General features: G+C 41.7%; 1 long non-coding RNA gene across 2 annotated transcripts in view; it reads right to left on the bottom strand.

The window, feature by feature from the left end:
* Positions 1-625: 625 nt before the first annotated feature.
* LOC120387329 overlaps positions 626-14455 on the bottom strand; it is a 67130-nt gene continuing 53300 nt past the window's right edge. For both annotated transcript variants that reach the window (XR_005590122.1, XR_005590121.1), the window contains 2 exons: positions 8962-9102; positions 626-899 (listed from right to left, as the gene is read on the bottom strand). This is a non-coding gene — a long non-coding RNA (uncharacterized LOC120387329). The remainder of the gene's footprint in view (positions 900-8961; positions 9103-14455) is intronic.

The following is a 14455-nucleotide window of genomic DNA, read 5'->3' as shown; positions in this document are numbered from 1 at the left end:
GTGCAGCTCTTACACAAAATGAGTCAGTAGGCCTTACAGAACAGAAAACAGAAGTTGCCATAGAAACTTGCATGCCTTACACTAAAGAGAAGGAAAAAATGTAGGCCAATATTTCTGCTTAGCTGGCTCCCATTCTCGGCTGGCTCTTCAGCTTGCCTGGATTCTGGAGCTACATGAGGTGCATCTATTTTTTTTCCAACACAGAAACGCCCTTGCCCCCACCTCCCCAGGAAAACTGCTGTTCTGCACACACATCAGCTGAGCCAGTGCTAAGAAACTGTTGCTGGGTTACTACGAATCAGGAATCAGCGTTGTTTCCTGCAGCAGGTTAAGTGCATCTAATGGAACGCTTGGGAATGTATTATTAACAGTAGGGTGATGAGTACTCCAGTACATGAGCGGTTTTAAGCCTTCAGCAAACAGCATTCTTCATATTATTCACAATGAACTGGGCAAAAAGGACTGAAAGAAATCAGCACGAGTTTTTTATTTCAAACATGCTATTTACACTGTAATATTAGTCAGCTTCTTATTTAAAATAAACTTTTCCTTTTCTCAGTTTACCTCAGTTTTCTCATCTGTAAAATGAAGACAATACTTCGTTCCCTCACTGAGATGGTGTGAAGTGTTTGTAAAACCCTCTGAGATGCTCAGATGGAAAGAACTATACAAAGTATATAAATACAGACTGATGGCCTGAACCTTTAGCCCTCGCTAATCCACATATGTTTTCTATTCAAGGAGCTGCAGTAGGTAATACTAGAACTAGTAATTACAAGCCCTGCTATGTACTCTGCAATTTCAATGGGCTTTGGATCAGGTCTGCAATTCTGAAAGCCTGTGCAATATGTGGTTGAAAACAGCCACAGATCTATCCCTTTGCAGTTGCTGATGATTGCCTGCAAAGAAAAAAATGCTTTTAAGAGTTTAATGTAAATGATGATTGCTGAACTGTTATTTATTTTTGCGCCTAAGGAGCATGTTATTGTTACATCTTCCTTTTAATCATGTGGACAGGACAATCTATTTAATTCCATTGCCACTGCTTCACTTGAGGACTGAGCAAAAGCAGAAGAGCCTACTAAATATTCAGTGGGCTGTTTTGCTTTTACTGAATCCTAAGTGAAAATATGCCAGCAAAAGAAGAAACCTTTTTTTTTTTACACTCATTTCTGCCTGGGCTAGATTGTGTCCCTCTTGTAAGAAAGGAACTCTAGCATAAATATTTGCTCAGATAATATGTATCCCAGTCTTTATCTAGCTAGCAGATACCACCAATCTTTACAAAACACCCATTAAAAGAAATTCAGTTAGAAATATATGAAAGTCATTGTTTTAATCTATTTTGAATATAGAGCACTTTAAAATAAAAGAGCGTGTGCAGCTTTTACCCATCGAACTTGATATATGTTAATGAATGAAGAACGCTATTTACAAGTGCAGGTCAAGATATCTGACGACTACACAAGCCAACATTTCCAGAACAAAATCATGAGCAAGCTGCTGTCTAGAAGATATTTTTAAACATTTAAAATGCATTCTAATATTTATTTAGTTATCTCAGGTATTCAGGGTGAATCACTGCACCTTTCCTTCAGCTATTCCATCCTTAACATCACTACCCCTTTTGAGCTGAGCAGCTAGCCAAAAATTCAGGGTCTTGCAGGTTGTTCCAGTTAGGAAAAGAAATTGATGATGGAGTCAGAGATCTTTGATATATTCTTGTTTATCTATAAAGAATGTATGAAGTCCTGTTTCTCTGAACATGGGAGGAACCCAGCGGTGTGCCATGCCATTTTCAGGAAGGCATGCAATGCTACATATGCATGGTGTGCCGAGGATTTCTGGGGGCCTGGTGGAATCATTCCTTGGGCACAAGTGGTCCTGGGATATGCAATGCATGCGTTGCATACATAGATGGCACGCCACAGGAGGAACCAAACAACATGTGACAGTTTCCTTCCTCGCAGCCCCCAAGCCTCTTTTACTCAGCACCAGACCCAAAAGCCCATTTTCTAGGATTCTCTGAAGGCCGAACATGGTGCTTGTGTAGGGCGGCTGAGTCTGGTGCTTCCTTCCTTCTGTGTTTGTCTCTGTGTGTCTCTTTCTCCGCTTGTCTTCCCCTACACCTCTATTCAAGCAATGCCCAGCAAAGCCCTCCACCCACATAATTCAAATTCCTGAGTGGCCTTGGGTGTGCCTTTGTTTTCAATGGAAACGGCTATTATATCATAAAGGAGCTTAACTGCTTGAGCTGTCTTAGGTGAAAGGCTGGGGTTATCACACCCACCAGCTTCAAAGAAGTTTACCCCCACCTATAACAGCAGCATACCATGGAAGTATTTCAATTGGTACTATCTATGAAGTGGCGCCTTTCAATGGTGCAAGGCTGCATATCTTGTAAAACCAGCTATTGCATTTGCCCAGTTTGACGTGGTTCATGTATCTAAAAATCAGAGACCCTATGAGTTAATACAAACATATTTCAAGACTAAAGAGCCTGTAGAAGCCAAAGGACCTACACATCCCCATTTGTGCAACTAGCTCATTGTTGTCCATCACTCTATGCACTCCTGCCTCTCTCTGTCGCCTCTACTTGCTCACGGCAAGGGAATAACGGGCAATACCACTCTCATCCCCAGGTAGGGACCTAAGATCTGGTACTATAATGCAGCCATGGGGTGGGGGTGGGGGACTATTTCCTACTACTCCCCTGCATAGCTCCATCAGGGGGAGTCATGATCTACCCCACAATGAACAACCAACTTCTTTCAAATTCCCTTCAACCTTGGTCTCATAAATAAATGCTTTCCTTGGTTAATAAACCAACAACAACAACAACTAGTTCTTACAGAGCAGCTTTTCATCAGCAGAAGTCACAATGCTTTATTAAAGAGGAGCACTTTGAAAGGTAACAACGTTTGAAAGAAAATGGCCAAAAACAATGCACGAGGTATACAGCAAGGGGAAGCAGAACTCTTTCACAACCAGTCATATTGTCCAGCATGGCTCGGTTGAAGAATGTTTTAATGTGCACGGTAAAAATATTGTTTAACTGAATTCAATAGACTCATGAAAACATATGATCAACTGCATAATTTGAAAACTTGCATGTCTTTAATCAATTAACTCAAGATCTTGACAGCTGGAGAGACAGGTAGCTGACAATAATATCTTTCCCTTTAAAAGGTTTTGCAGGGGGAAAGAACATCTTAATCGGTAAGTGATCTATGTCACGGAAGCTATGATATGACTGTTACATTTAATATGATTTTCAAATCCCTCTAGTTAATGATAGTTTAATGCAATTATCTGCTGATTGTGAATCAAGAAATAGCCATAAAAGCCAGTTTTGATGTGTACTTCAAAACATTCCTATGGATTAAGTTCTAGTTTATTCTGTAAAAAATAAATAAATAAATAAATAAAAAATGCTAGCAGTCTATTATGGTACAAGGCTCAGGCTACGTCTACACTACCCACCGTATCGGCGGGTAGCGATCGATTTTTCAGGGATCGATATATCGCGTCTCATCTAGACGCGATATATCGATCCCCGAACGCGCTTCTATCGATTCCGGAACTCCACCGCCCCGAACGGCGGTGGCGGCGTCGATATGGAGAGCCCCGGACATCGATCCCGCGCCGTGAGGACGGGTAAGTTATCGATATAAGATACTTCGACTTCAGCTACGTTATTCACGTAGCTGAAGTTGCATATCTTATATCGATTTTTCCCCTTAGTGTAGACCAGCCCCCAGATATTTCATTCAAAACGTTTCCCAGTGTACTAATGTTGCATAGGGTGTGATTTTTTTAATGACATTTTTATACTGGCACAAGTCCTAGTGTAAATGCAGTTGTGCTGGCAGAAGAGTGCTTTTGCCTGCATTGTTTATTTTGTCCGGGGACTGGTATATGCTATCGTAGGCTTTTGCCAGTATAAGCTGTGTCTATACTAAGAGAGTTTGCTGGTATAGCTACACTGGCAAACCTTTCTCTAGTATAGACGAGGTCTAAGCCCTGAGATCAATTCTTGGCTCTGCCGTGTGATCCTGGGCATGTCACTTCCCCGCTCTGTGTCTTTGTTTTCCCTGCCACCATTTGATTTTCTTGTCAATTTAGGTTGTGAGCTCTTCAGGCGGGAACTCTTACTATGTGTTTGGACAGTGCCCTGAACAATGAGGCCGCAATCTTGGTTGCAGCCTCTCTAAGTGCTCCTGTAATGCAAGTAATTCATAATAATTGTACTTCAAGCACCTGCTTTTGATGGGTGGGGGCGAAGGGGGAGGACAACTGATCACAGTTGCTAGCATTAAAGACATAAAAGGAACCTGTTTGTACCCTCAATTGCAGGGGTCAGCAACCTTTCAGAAGTGGGGTGCCGAGTCTTCATTTATTCACCCTAATTTAAGGTTTTGCGTGCCAGTCAGACATTTTAACGTTTTTAGAAGGTCTCTTTCTATAAGTCTATAATATAGAACTAAATTATTGTTGTATGTAAAGTTAATAAGGTTTTTAAAATGTTTAAGAAGCTTCATTTAAAATTAAATTAAAATGCAGAGCCCCCCGGACCGGTGGCCAGGACCCGGGCAGTGTGAGTGCCACTGAAAATCAGCTCGCATGCCACTTTCGGCACGTGTGCCATAGGTTGCCTACCCCTGCTCTATTGTATAGGTTTTAGCAGTGAATTCATAGGGAAAGCAAGAGTCTAATTCTATGTCTGCTACTCTGCTTGATTTGATATGTGGGACACCTCCCTCTGGGAAGGAAAAAGGAAGTCAGTGAAGAACAAAAAAAAACCCCAAAAAACCCACTTCAGGATAAAAGGGTCTTAAATCCACAAGAAGATATCTAGAGACCATGTTAAAATCCAATTGTTGTTTACAGACATTTCTAGAAGGTTGGGGTTTTTTTATTCAAATTAAAAATCAAAGAACACATTTCTCCCTGTGTATGTTGTACTAGTAAATAATTCTCAAATGGCCAAACGGTTTTATTAATTAAGTGTAAATGAGGGATCAAGTAAAATGTAGCATAAAAGAAGCATGTTGCATTGCAGCCTTCTTCACAGGCTGTAGCACTGCCAATTCTCTTCCCGCTCCCTCCCGCTCTGTGTAACACAGCAGCTATTTCAGCGCCTGAGCTCTGTAAATAGGGATAATATGTCACTTGTGTCAAAACGATACCAATTACATCATGTTTTTCTGTTGGTTTTAGTGGCTTTCAGACAGAAAAATGCCTACGATTATACTGAGACTGCTAGTCACACTGCAGTTAAGAGTTTAGTCAGATTTAAAGCTATGTTTTTATCTACCGCTATGACAGCTACCACTGAAACAGCTAATGTAAATTAGCTAAAGGTCTTTTGACCTAAAAATGTCAAAATTAAGATCAGCTCTTGCAAACACTTATGTAAATGTGTAAATTTACTCTCCCTATTAATATTAATGGGGCAATTCATATGAGTAAAGTTACTCAGATACCCTTTTGTAGGATTGGGCCCGTATTATGCTACAATGGGACTTTTAAAAATAAAAATGATATCTTGCCATTTATAAAGTAATACTACATCTTTAAAAATACTAAAAACTTCAGAATTGCGTGTTAAAAATCATTAACTCAAAAGCAAATCATTCTGTTTTATCCTAACAGGCCTGAGTTCAGCAAGGTACTTTAACACATGCTTAACTCTAAGCATCTGAGTAGTCCTGAAGACAATGGGTCCACTCAGTACCTGTACTTACATGTTCTTACTGGCCTAGTGGATGAGGGAGGGAAGCTGTAGATGTGATATATCTTGATTTTAGTAAGGCTTTTGCCATGGTCCCACTTGACATTCTCATAAGCAAACTAGGGGAATGTGCTCTATATGAAATTGATATTAAGTGGGTGCAAAACTGGTTGAAAAACTATACTTAAAGCATAGGCGCCGATTCCATGGGTGCTCCAGGGCTGGAGCACCATGGAAAAAAAATAGTGGGTGCTTAGCACCCACTGGCAGCCAGCTCTCCCCCACCCACCCCAGCGCCTCCTGCCCACCAGCAGCCCTGCCGATGAACTGCTCCTACTCCCTCTCAGCACCTCCCATCCGCTGCAATCAGCTATTCCCTGGCGTGCAGGAGATGCTAGGAGGGAGCAAAGTGGGTACAGGGTGCGCGTGGGGGAGAAGCTGGGGGTGGAGCTGGGGTGGGGGCTTGGAAGAAGAGGTGGAGTGGGGGTGAATGGGAGTTAAGCACTCCCAGGGAAAGTTAGAAGCCAGTGCCTGTGACTTAAAGAGTAGTTATCATTGGTTCACTAACAAACTGGGGGGACGTACCCCGCGGGGGTCAGTCCTGGGTTCGGTACTATTCAATATTTTCATTAATGACTTGGATAATGAAGTCAAGAATCTGCTTATAAAATTTGCGGATGATACCAAGCTGGGACGGTTTGCAAGCACTTTGGAGGCTAGGATTTTAATTCAAAATGATCTTGATAAATTGGAGAACTGAAATCAACAAGACGAAATTCATAAAGACAAGTGCAAAGTACTACACTTAGGAAGACCAATCAAAGCACAACTACAAAATGGAGAATAACTGGCTAGGCAGCAGTACTGCAGAAAAGTTCTTGGAGGTTGTAGAGGATCACACATTTAATCTGATGCAGTTACGAAAAACACTAATATCATTCTGGGGTGTATTAACTGTTTTGCTAGTCAGCACTAGTGAGACCTCAGGTGGAGTACGGTGTCCCGTTCTGGGTGCCACACTTTAAGAAAGATGTGGAAAAATTGGAGAGAGTCCAGAGGAGAGCAACAAAAATGATAAAAGCTTTAGAAAACCTGACCTATTAGGAAAGGTTAAAAAAACTGGACATGTTTAGTTTTGAGACAAGAAGACTGATGGGGATATGATGACAGTCTTCAAATATGTGAAGGGCTTTTTGAAAGAGGATGGTGATCAATTATTCTCCATGCCCACTGATGGTAGGACAAGAAGAAATCAGCTTAATTTGCAGCAATGGAAATTTAGGTTAGATATTAGGAAAACCTTTCTAACTATATGGATAGTTAAGCACGGGAACAGACTTCCAAGGAAGGCTGGGGAATCTTGAGGTCCCTTTCAGCCCTACAGTTCTATGCTTCTGTGGATCTATGTTTCGCTGGAGCAGGGCTTTATTGTTCTATTTCTTTCTGCCATTTTCTCAGAAAGAAATAAAAAAGCATCTTTAAATCCATCAGAGGAAATAACTAATTTAAGTAAACTTAGCAAGTTGATGTTCATACCTATTATAAAGATTTATATAAAAAAGAACAGGATAAATGAAGAACCACAGAGCAGATTTTCTATGCAGGAAGAAGCAACAGATCTCCATCCTTCTAACATACAGACTTAAAATGTTACTCTTTGTACTGGAACAGTGAGAGTTATCTCACTAACAGGAAGAGGGACAATTTGTTAGTGTTCAAAGATTGATCTCTGGGAATTTAGGAATAATGCCTAAAAGAAGAAAATAGACATCAGTAGGATGCCAAATGAAAGAAAGAACCAATCCTTTGTGAAAATGAAGCGACCTTCTAGGACTTGTAAACTTGCTTTTCAGTACAGGAACCTAGTGGCAAAAATGTGCATCTTTCATGTTAAAGAGGGAAAGATTATGTTATTTTTCTTTCAATATACAGTAAAAGCTTTGTTATCTGGCATGTTGGGGGAATGGAGGGTGCCAGTTAGTCAAAAGTTCCAGTTAATTAAGAGTTATACTTACCAGTGGAAGGAGGGAGTTTGGGTGCGAGAGGGGGCTCAGGGCTGGGGGTTGGGACACGGGAGGGGCTTCGGGGTGCCGCATCCGGGTGGCACTCACCTAGGTTGGCTCCCCGGAAGCGGCGATATGTCCCTGCAGCACCTAGGTGGAGGCGTGGCCAGGCAGATCTGCATGCTGGCTCCACCTGCAGGCGCCACCTTTGCAGCTCCCATTGGCTGCAGTTCCCAGCCAATGGGAGCTGCAGAGCCAGTGCTCAGGGCGGGGCACTGCATGGAGCTCCCGTGGCCGTTCCTCCACCTAGGAGTAGCAGGGACATGTCACCGCTTCCGGGGAGCCATGCGGAGTCAGGTAGTGAGCCTGGCAACCCTATTGAAGATTTGTATTGGGGAATATCAGAAATGTTGGTTTCTAGAGCTTTCTGGATGGTAAAGTGCTGGATAACACAGCTTTTCCTGTATTAACTACCCTCTAAAAAAAATCTTATTTTAGAAAAGTCTCCAAGTTTGACATGAGTAGCTATGATTTTCTTAAGTAAGGCTATTGACTTCAATAGTACTGCTCACGGGAGTAAAATTACTCACAAAGTCATTACAAGATTGGACTCATAGACCATTTAGGATGAGCAAACATTCATAATCTTTCCACCATCTAGTGAATGGTTTCCCAGTTACTAATCTGCCATGTTAGCAAAGAGACAGTATGGAAACTTTACAGACTGATGTTGCAATTTCAACGTGAAGTAGGAATTAGTTATCCACTAATAAACCACAGCTATAAGGAAAGCTGAAAGTATAATTGCATGTCCAAGAATCTGGTGCAACATTTTTTAAAATTATGCACATTCTATCATCAGATTATGTACAATTTTGAGTGTCAAAAACAGTTTGTGGTTTCAGCCAGCAATTTACGTACATAATGTGAAAAGTTCCCAGAAAAAAAATATTCAAAATACATGGCGCAATAGTCTCAATCTCAATGCAAACCCCTATGTAAAAGAATGCATTGTGGCACCGAGAGCTCAAGAGCTGTCCCATCTGGTGCATTTTGTAAAGCTGCTTTGATAAATGTTTGGTTACAAACTTTTAGGTAAAAAAACATATCATCACCATACTGTTTTCACCTAATAGCTAGAAAATATTACCAAGTAGACACGCTTTTGAATATACTCCAAGTCTCTATCCTGATATTCAAAGCCTTTCATTGGATTGGGCCTACCTGACTGAGAACCTGCCTCTTCCTATGATTGTTACCTTCCACCGCAGTTACTGTCCACTCCACTGACCAGTCTGGGGAAGCTCATTAGGGAAGGAGACAGAACTTTCACAGGAGCTGGCCTCGAGATTGAGCAACTTTTTCCTGGCAAGAAAATAGAATGACCACAGAACTAAGTGCTCTCAGAACGCAGGCTCTGATCTGCAAACACTTACACACATATGTACAAATTGAACTCAGTGGGACAATTCAAGTGAGACTTTATGCATGTGCTTAAGTGTTTGTAGGACAGGGGTTTGATGCAAAATACGTTTCTTTGACTTCGTTTTTCCTCAGCAATGCTTCAACACAGCAAGCCATTTGAACACAAGAATAGTCCCTTTGACTTCACTGAAACTTCTTACATGGCACATGCATAAATTCTTTTTCACACACATCATCTGTACACAAAACTAATAAACCCCTCCCTGTAAACAAATCACAATTCTCTGACAGGCTGGAAAGAAGAGAGATGGTTATTGTTTTTAATAATGAGAAGGAGCCATATAAGAACCTAGCTAGAGATACACAGAGAAACAGAACAGTTTTCACACTCAAAACCTCCAAATACTGTTATAGGTAACATATACAAACACTATTCTCCAGAAAGGTTAGGGGAGGGGGCAGGAAAAAGGGTCCTGGAAGATAAATTTAAGATCCTTGGCATCAACTTCAGGGAGGGGAGAAAAATCCACCATAGATAATGGGATTTTTTTTTTACAGAAAGATTTGAAGTGATATTTACTGTAACCAGAATCATGATATTGTACAAACAAATATTTGTTTTGTATTTCTAATATGCAGCCTTCCCAATGGCTTCAAGCTTAAAAAACAAAAAACAACAACAAACTGAGATGGTATTTTCAATGCACAATCATGGAAAGCACCTCTCATTGGAAAGAGCTAAAGTATTCAGAACTGCCTGTTTCCATCTGCCTGCACAAATATATTGGTTTCCCACAATAGCTGTTTTACAGTAGCAATAAGGCTAATAAAGATGGTGTGATTAACCTAAAATGATCACATTGGAAAGATTAAATAACTACTTAAATTGAAATAATCATTTTGCAAGAAAATGATTTATCCCCCACTAGCCACACTGACTACAACTGCCTAATGCATCATGTGAGGTGAAAGGAAATTGCCAGTGAATCAGAGAGCTGGTTCTTGGCAGAGGCACAAACGAAAAGGCTATATGGTCCTGGGTGCACTGTGCAAGGATGATGCTGAGCATCAGCTGGGAAAACGCAGGATCTACCACTGAACAGTGAGTGAGTATGGAATTCATGCACTGCAGAAAGAGACATACAATGTGTATGTTTGTGACATGAGTGCAGACTGATCCATGGGAAGGGGATGAATACAACAGTAAAAGGTCACATGCATAGCTCAAGCTATAAAGGTCAGAATGTACAAGAGAGACTGTGTGGAGATGGGAAGTGGATAATAATCTGAGAACTGTAAGAAATGGCAAAGATGCTCTGTAGCAACGTTTGAGGGTATCTAGCCAGTCTGGCTACAGGCGACAGCGTAGAGCCTTGATCTTAATGTAAGAAGAGGAAATGGAGTCTTGTATAGTCCATGTATAGTAAGTTAATATCCATGTTTAAATAGTGGTTCATGTGTGACAAACAACAAAAGCCAGAAACTTCAAATCTGTGCCTGTGACTTTGCTATAAATGTATATTCCTGGGTCACGGAGAGGAGCAACGTCGCCTTAATTAAACATAAGGGCTGGGTTTTTAAAGCAGTGCAGAGGATTTAGATACACATCAACTATTAAAGTTTTAAAAAAATTACTGGTCCACTGAGCACACAGTTCAAAGCAACATACTAAATTATCGACACACAGTTCCACTGCTCAGCCCAAATTAGGCAACCACTATTTGTTATTTGTATTACAGTAGCTCTGCAGGCTGCAGATCAAAGTCCTTATGTGTCAGGCACCGTCCAAACACATTAGAAGACAGTCTTTGCCAAGGACAGTTTACAATCTATGTGTACAAGATGGACAAAAGAAGTATTCTTATTCCGATTTTAGAGCTGCACAGAAGGCAGAAGAGATGCACAGAGGTGAAGGAACTTGGCCAAGGTTACACATGAATCTAAGCAGTCAGGAATGGAAGTGTCTCAGTCCACTGCCTTAACTACAAGATCATGTCTTTTCCATGATAAACCACAGCATGCAAAGTCCAGACATTCAGACATATTTGCATTTAATATGTTGGATTTAATTATCATTTTCTAGCAACCAAGACATCCTTATGATGGTAAGAATTAATAGGAAATGTTTCATAATTATAGGAAGTGCACCATGCTAAAGATTTTAATGGTTTCTAATAACCTTAAATCTGCATTTCCCCCCACTTAAATTCTAGGGTTGAAAGCTCAATTAATTTTGAACTACAACTCTGTCTATCATTTCAACAACATGTGGCAGAGCAAGAATTCATGCGAGACAAATGGTTATTTTTTGGTATCTGCTGCTGCCTAATGACAGGTGTGCTGTCCTAAATAATTAGATTTCAAAAGGGGATCCCCTTCACCTTTCTCTAAAACTGGTTAGTGATCTCAGTTTTACTTCATTAAGCTCTTTGACAGCTCAATGTTCTCACATCTGTTATTGTTTGGTAGTTTGATTCCAAGAACACAAATCGCTTCAAGAATTGGCATCAAATTTATTCAGGCTTGTGATGCAGATCAAACCCCATCTGTTTACTAATCAAAAGCCATATTTTAATCACAGTACAATACTGGTGTCAGCAATATAATCACATAGACTTTCTCTTTCTGCCCTAACCAGTGATAGATGGCTCTCTTCATTTAAGCTGCATCTATCTGAATTATTCTCTTATAATACAGCAAACATCATGATATCCACACACCTATATGTAACCATTAACCAATTTATCTGGGCTGTGGTACTCCATCTGGCATTTTTCACCTGTAGGCTCTGATCCTGCAATGAACTTTTTGTTGCCAACATTTTTTCCACCCGATCAATCACACTGAACTGATGAATTAACCCACCTTATGAACCATGTAATAATAGCAACTAAGAACACAAGGAAATGTTTGGTACCTTCAGACTAATGGTAATTCCCTCTTCACGCTCAGGATCTAATCAAAATTTCCACAGTCAAGATGATCGAGCTATCGATCTATATGTTACAGCTGGGGCTGTTATTAAAATTGTCTGATTTGTCCCATTATAGACAGCCAAAGTTTGGCAAGTTACAAGCAACTGACAACAGGTTCTTATAATGGAATGTTGGCCAACCTTAAGAATAGGCAGAGCTGCATATGATGGAATTTCTGGGGTGGTTTTTTTTTTTCAGATTCCTTTTTTCAAAACTTTGAGACCCAGAGGTCTGAAATAACTCACAAAAACCTATGTTAAGAGAATATTGCTAAGGTTGCAAAATCAAGCTCTCAGAAGATAGAAAATGCGAGAATTAAGGTGGCCTGGGCCCCCTAAATCAGCATTCTTGTGCACGTGCATTATGATGCATTCTTTAATTACATGATCACATACTATTTTTTCCACAGGACCCCTGCGTCATTTAGTATATAGGGGCAATCTGCTCTGGGATGAATCAGGGTTGTGTAGTGAAGGAGACTCTTGCCTGTAGAACTGCTTTATTTGTTGCAGAAGCTGGAAGGTGAAGAGTGAATGAAGCAGGTGTCTGTAGAGGAAGAGAAAGACGGGTCAAGGGTTAAGGCAGTTGAATGGTTTCTTGGGGAACTGGATTTTATCCCTGTGCCATAGAGTTCCTGTGTGATGCTGCTAGGCAAGCAACAAATAGTCCTGTGGCACCTTATAGACTAACAAACGTATTGGAGCATGAGCTTTCGTGAGTGAATACTCACTTCGTCCAATGCATGTAGTGGAAATTTCCAGAGGCAGGTATAAATATGCAGGCAAGAATCAGTCTAGAGATAACGAGGTTAGTTCAATCGGGGGGATGAGGCCCTCTTCTAGCAGCTGAGGTGTGAACACCAAGGGAGGAGAAACTGATTTTGTAGCTGGCAAGCCATTCACAGTCTTTGTTTAATCCTGAGCTGATGGTGTCAAATTTGCAGATGAACTGAAGCTCAGCAGTTTCTCTTTGGGGTCTGGTCCTGAAGTTTTTTTGCAGCAGGATGGCTACCTTTAAATCTGCTCTTGTGTGTCCAGGGAGATTGAAGTGTTCTCCTACAGGTTTTTGTATATTGCCATTCCTAATATCTGACTTGTGTCCATTCATCCTTTTATGTGACTGTCCAGTTTGGCCGATGTACATATCAGGGGGCATTGCTGGCATATGATGGCATATACTGCATTGGTGGACATGCAGGTGAATGAATCGGTGATGTTGTGGCTGATCTGGTTAGGTCCTGTGATGGTGTCGCTGGTGTAGATATGTGGGCAGAGTTGGCATTGAGGTTTGTTGCATGGATTGCTTCTTGAGTTAGAGTTACTATGGTGCGGTGTATGGTTGCTGGTTAGTGATTTCATGGTGCCTGCTGTATTATAAGAGAATAATCACCCACAAAAGCTTATGCTCCAATATGTCTGTTAGTCTGTAAGGTGCCCCAGGACTCTTTGTCGCTTTTTACAGATCCAGACTAACACGGCTCCCCCTCTGATACTTGCTGCTAGGCAAGTCACTTAAATCAAACTTTTCACAGCTAGTCACCAATTGTGTGTTCCTCTTTTACTGGTGCCTGGCTTGAGACCCAGAGATCTGATACGCGGAAGTGCTGAGCATTTACACCGAACTGAAGTCGTCGGGCGCTACGCTTTGAACATATTAAATACTATATAATGCTACATGCTCTGAAAAATTGGGTCCTAGGCATCTCAATCAGGAACCCAACATTAGTAATTACTTTTGACCTTAATCCCTCTGTGCCACTATATCCCCATTTTACAGATGAGGAACTGCACCTCTGTATCTCACGGTGGTGGGGTGAAAATAAATTCATTAGTATTTGTGAAGCATTCAGATACTACAGCAGGGGTGGGCAAAATTTTTGGCCTGAGGGCCACATCGGAGAATAGAAATTGTATGGCAGGCCATGAAATGCTCACAAAATTGGGGTAGGGGTGCGAGAAGGGCTCCAGGTTCTGGCTGGGGGTGCGGACTCTGGGGTGGGGCTGGGGATGAGAGGTTTGGGGTGCAGGAGGGTGGTCCGGGCTGGGATTGAGGGGTTTGGAGAGCAGGAATGGGATCAGGGCTGGGGCAGGGGGTTGGGGTGTGGGGAGAGGCTCAGAGGCGCAGGCTCCGAGCGGCACTTACGTCAAGCGGCTCTCGGAAGCAGTGGCATGTCCTTTCTCTGGCTCTTATGCAGAGGTGCGGCTCTGAATACTGCCCCATCTGCAGGCACCGCCCCTGCAGCTCCCATTGGAGCACTGGAGGGGGCCATTGGAGCACGTAGGAGCCAGAGTGGGGCCATGCTGCGGCTTCTGGGAGCT

Source organism: Mauremys reevesii, linkage group 20 (assembly GCF_016161935.1).
Source record: "Mauremys reevesii isolate NIE-2019 linkage group 20, ASM1616193v1, whole genome shotgun sequence".
Taxonomy (NCBI): domain Eukaryota; kingdom Metazoa; phylum Chordata; order Testudines; family Geoemydidae; genus Mauremys; species Mauremys reevesii.
Note: the sequence above shows the minus strand (reverse complement) of the source record. Positions and strands in the feature narration are given on the sequence as shown.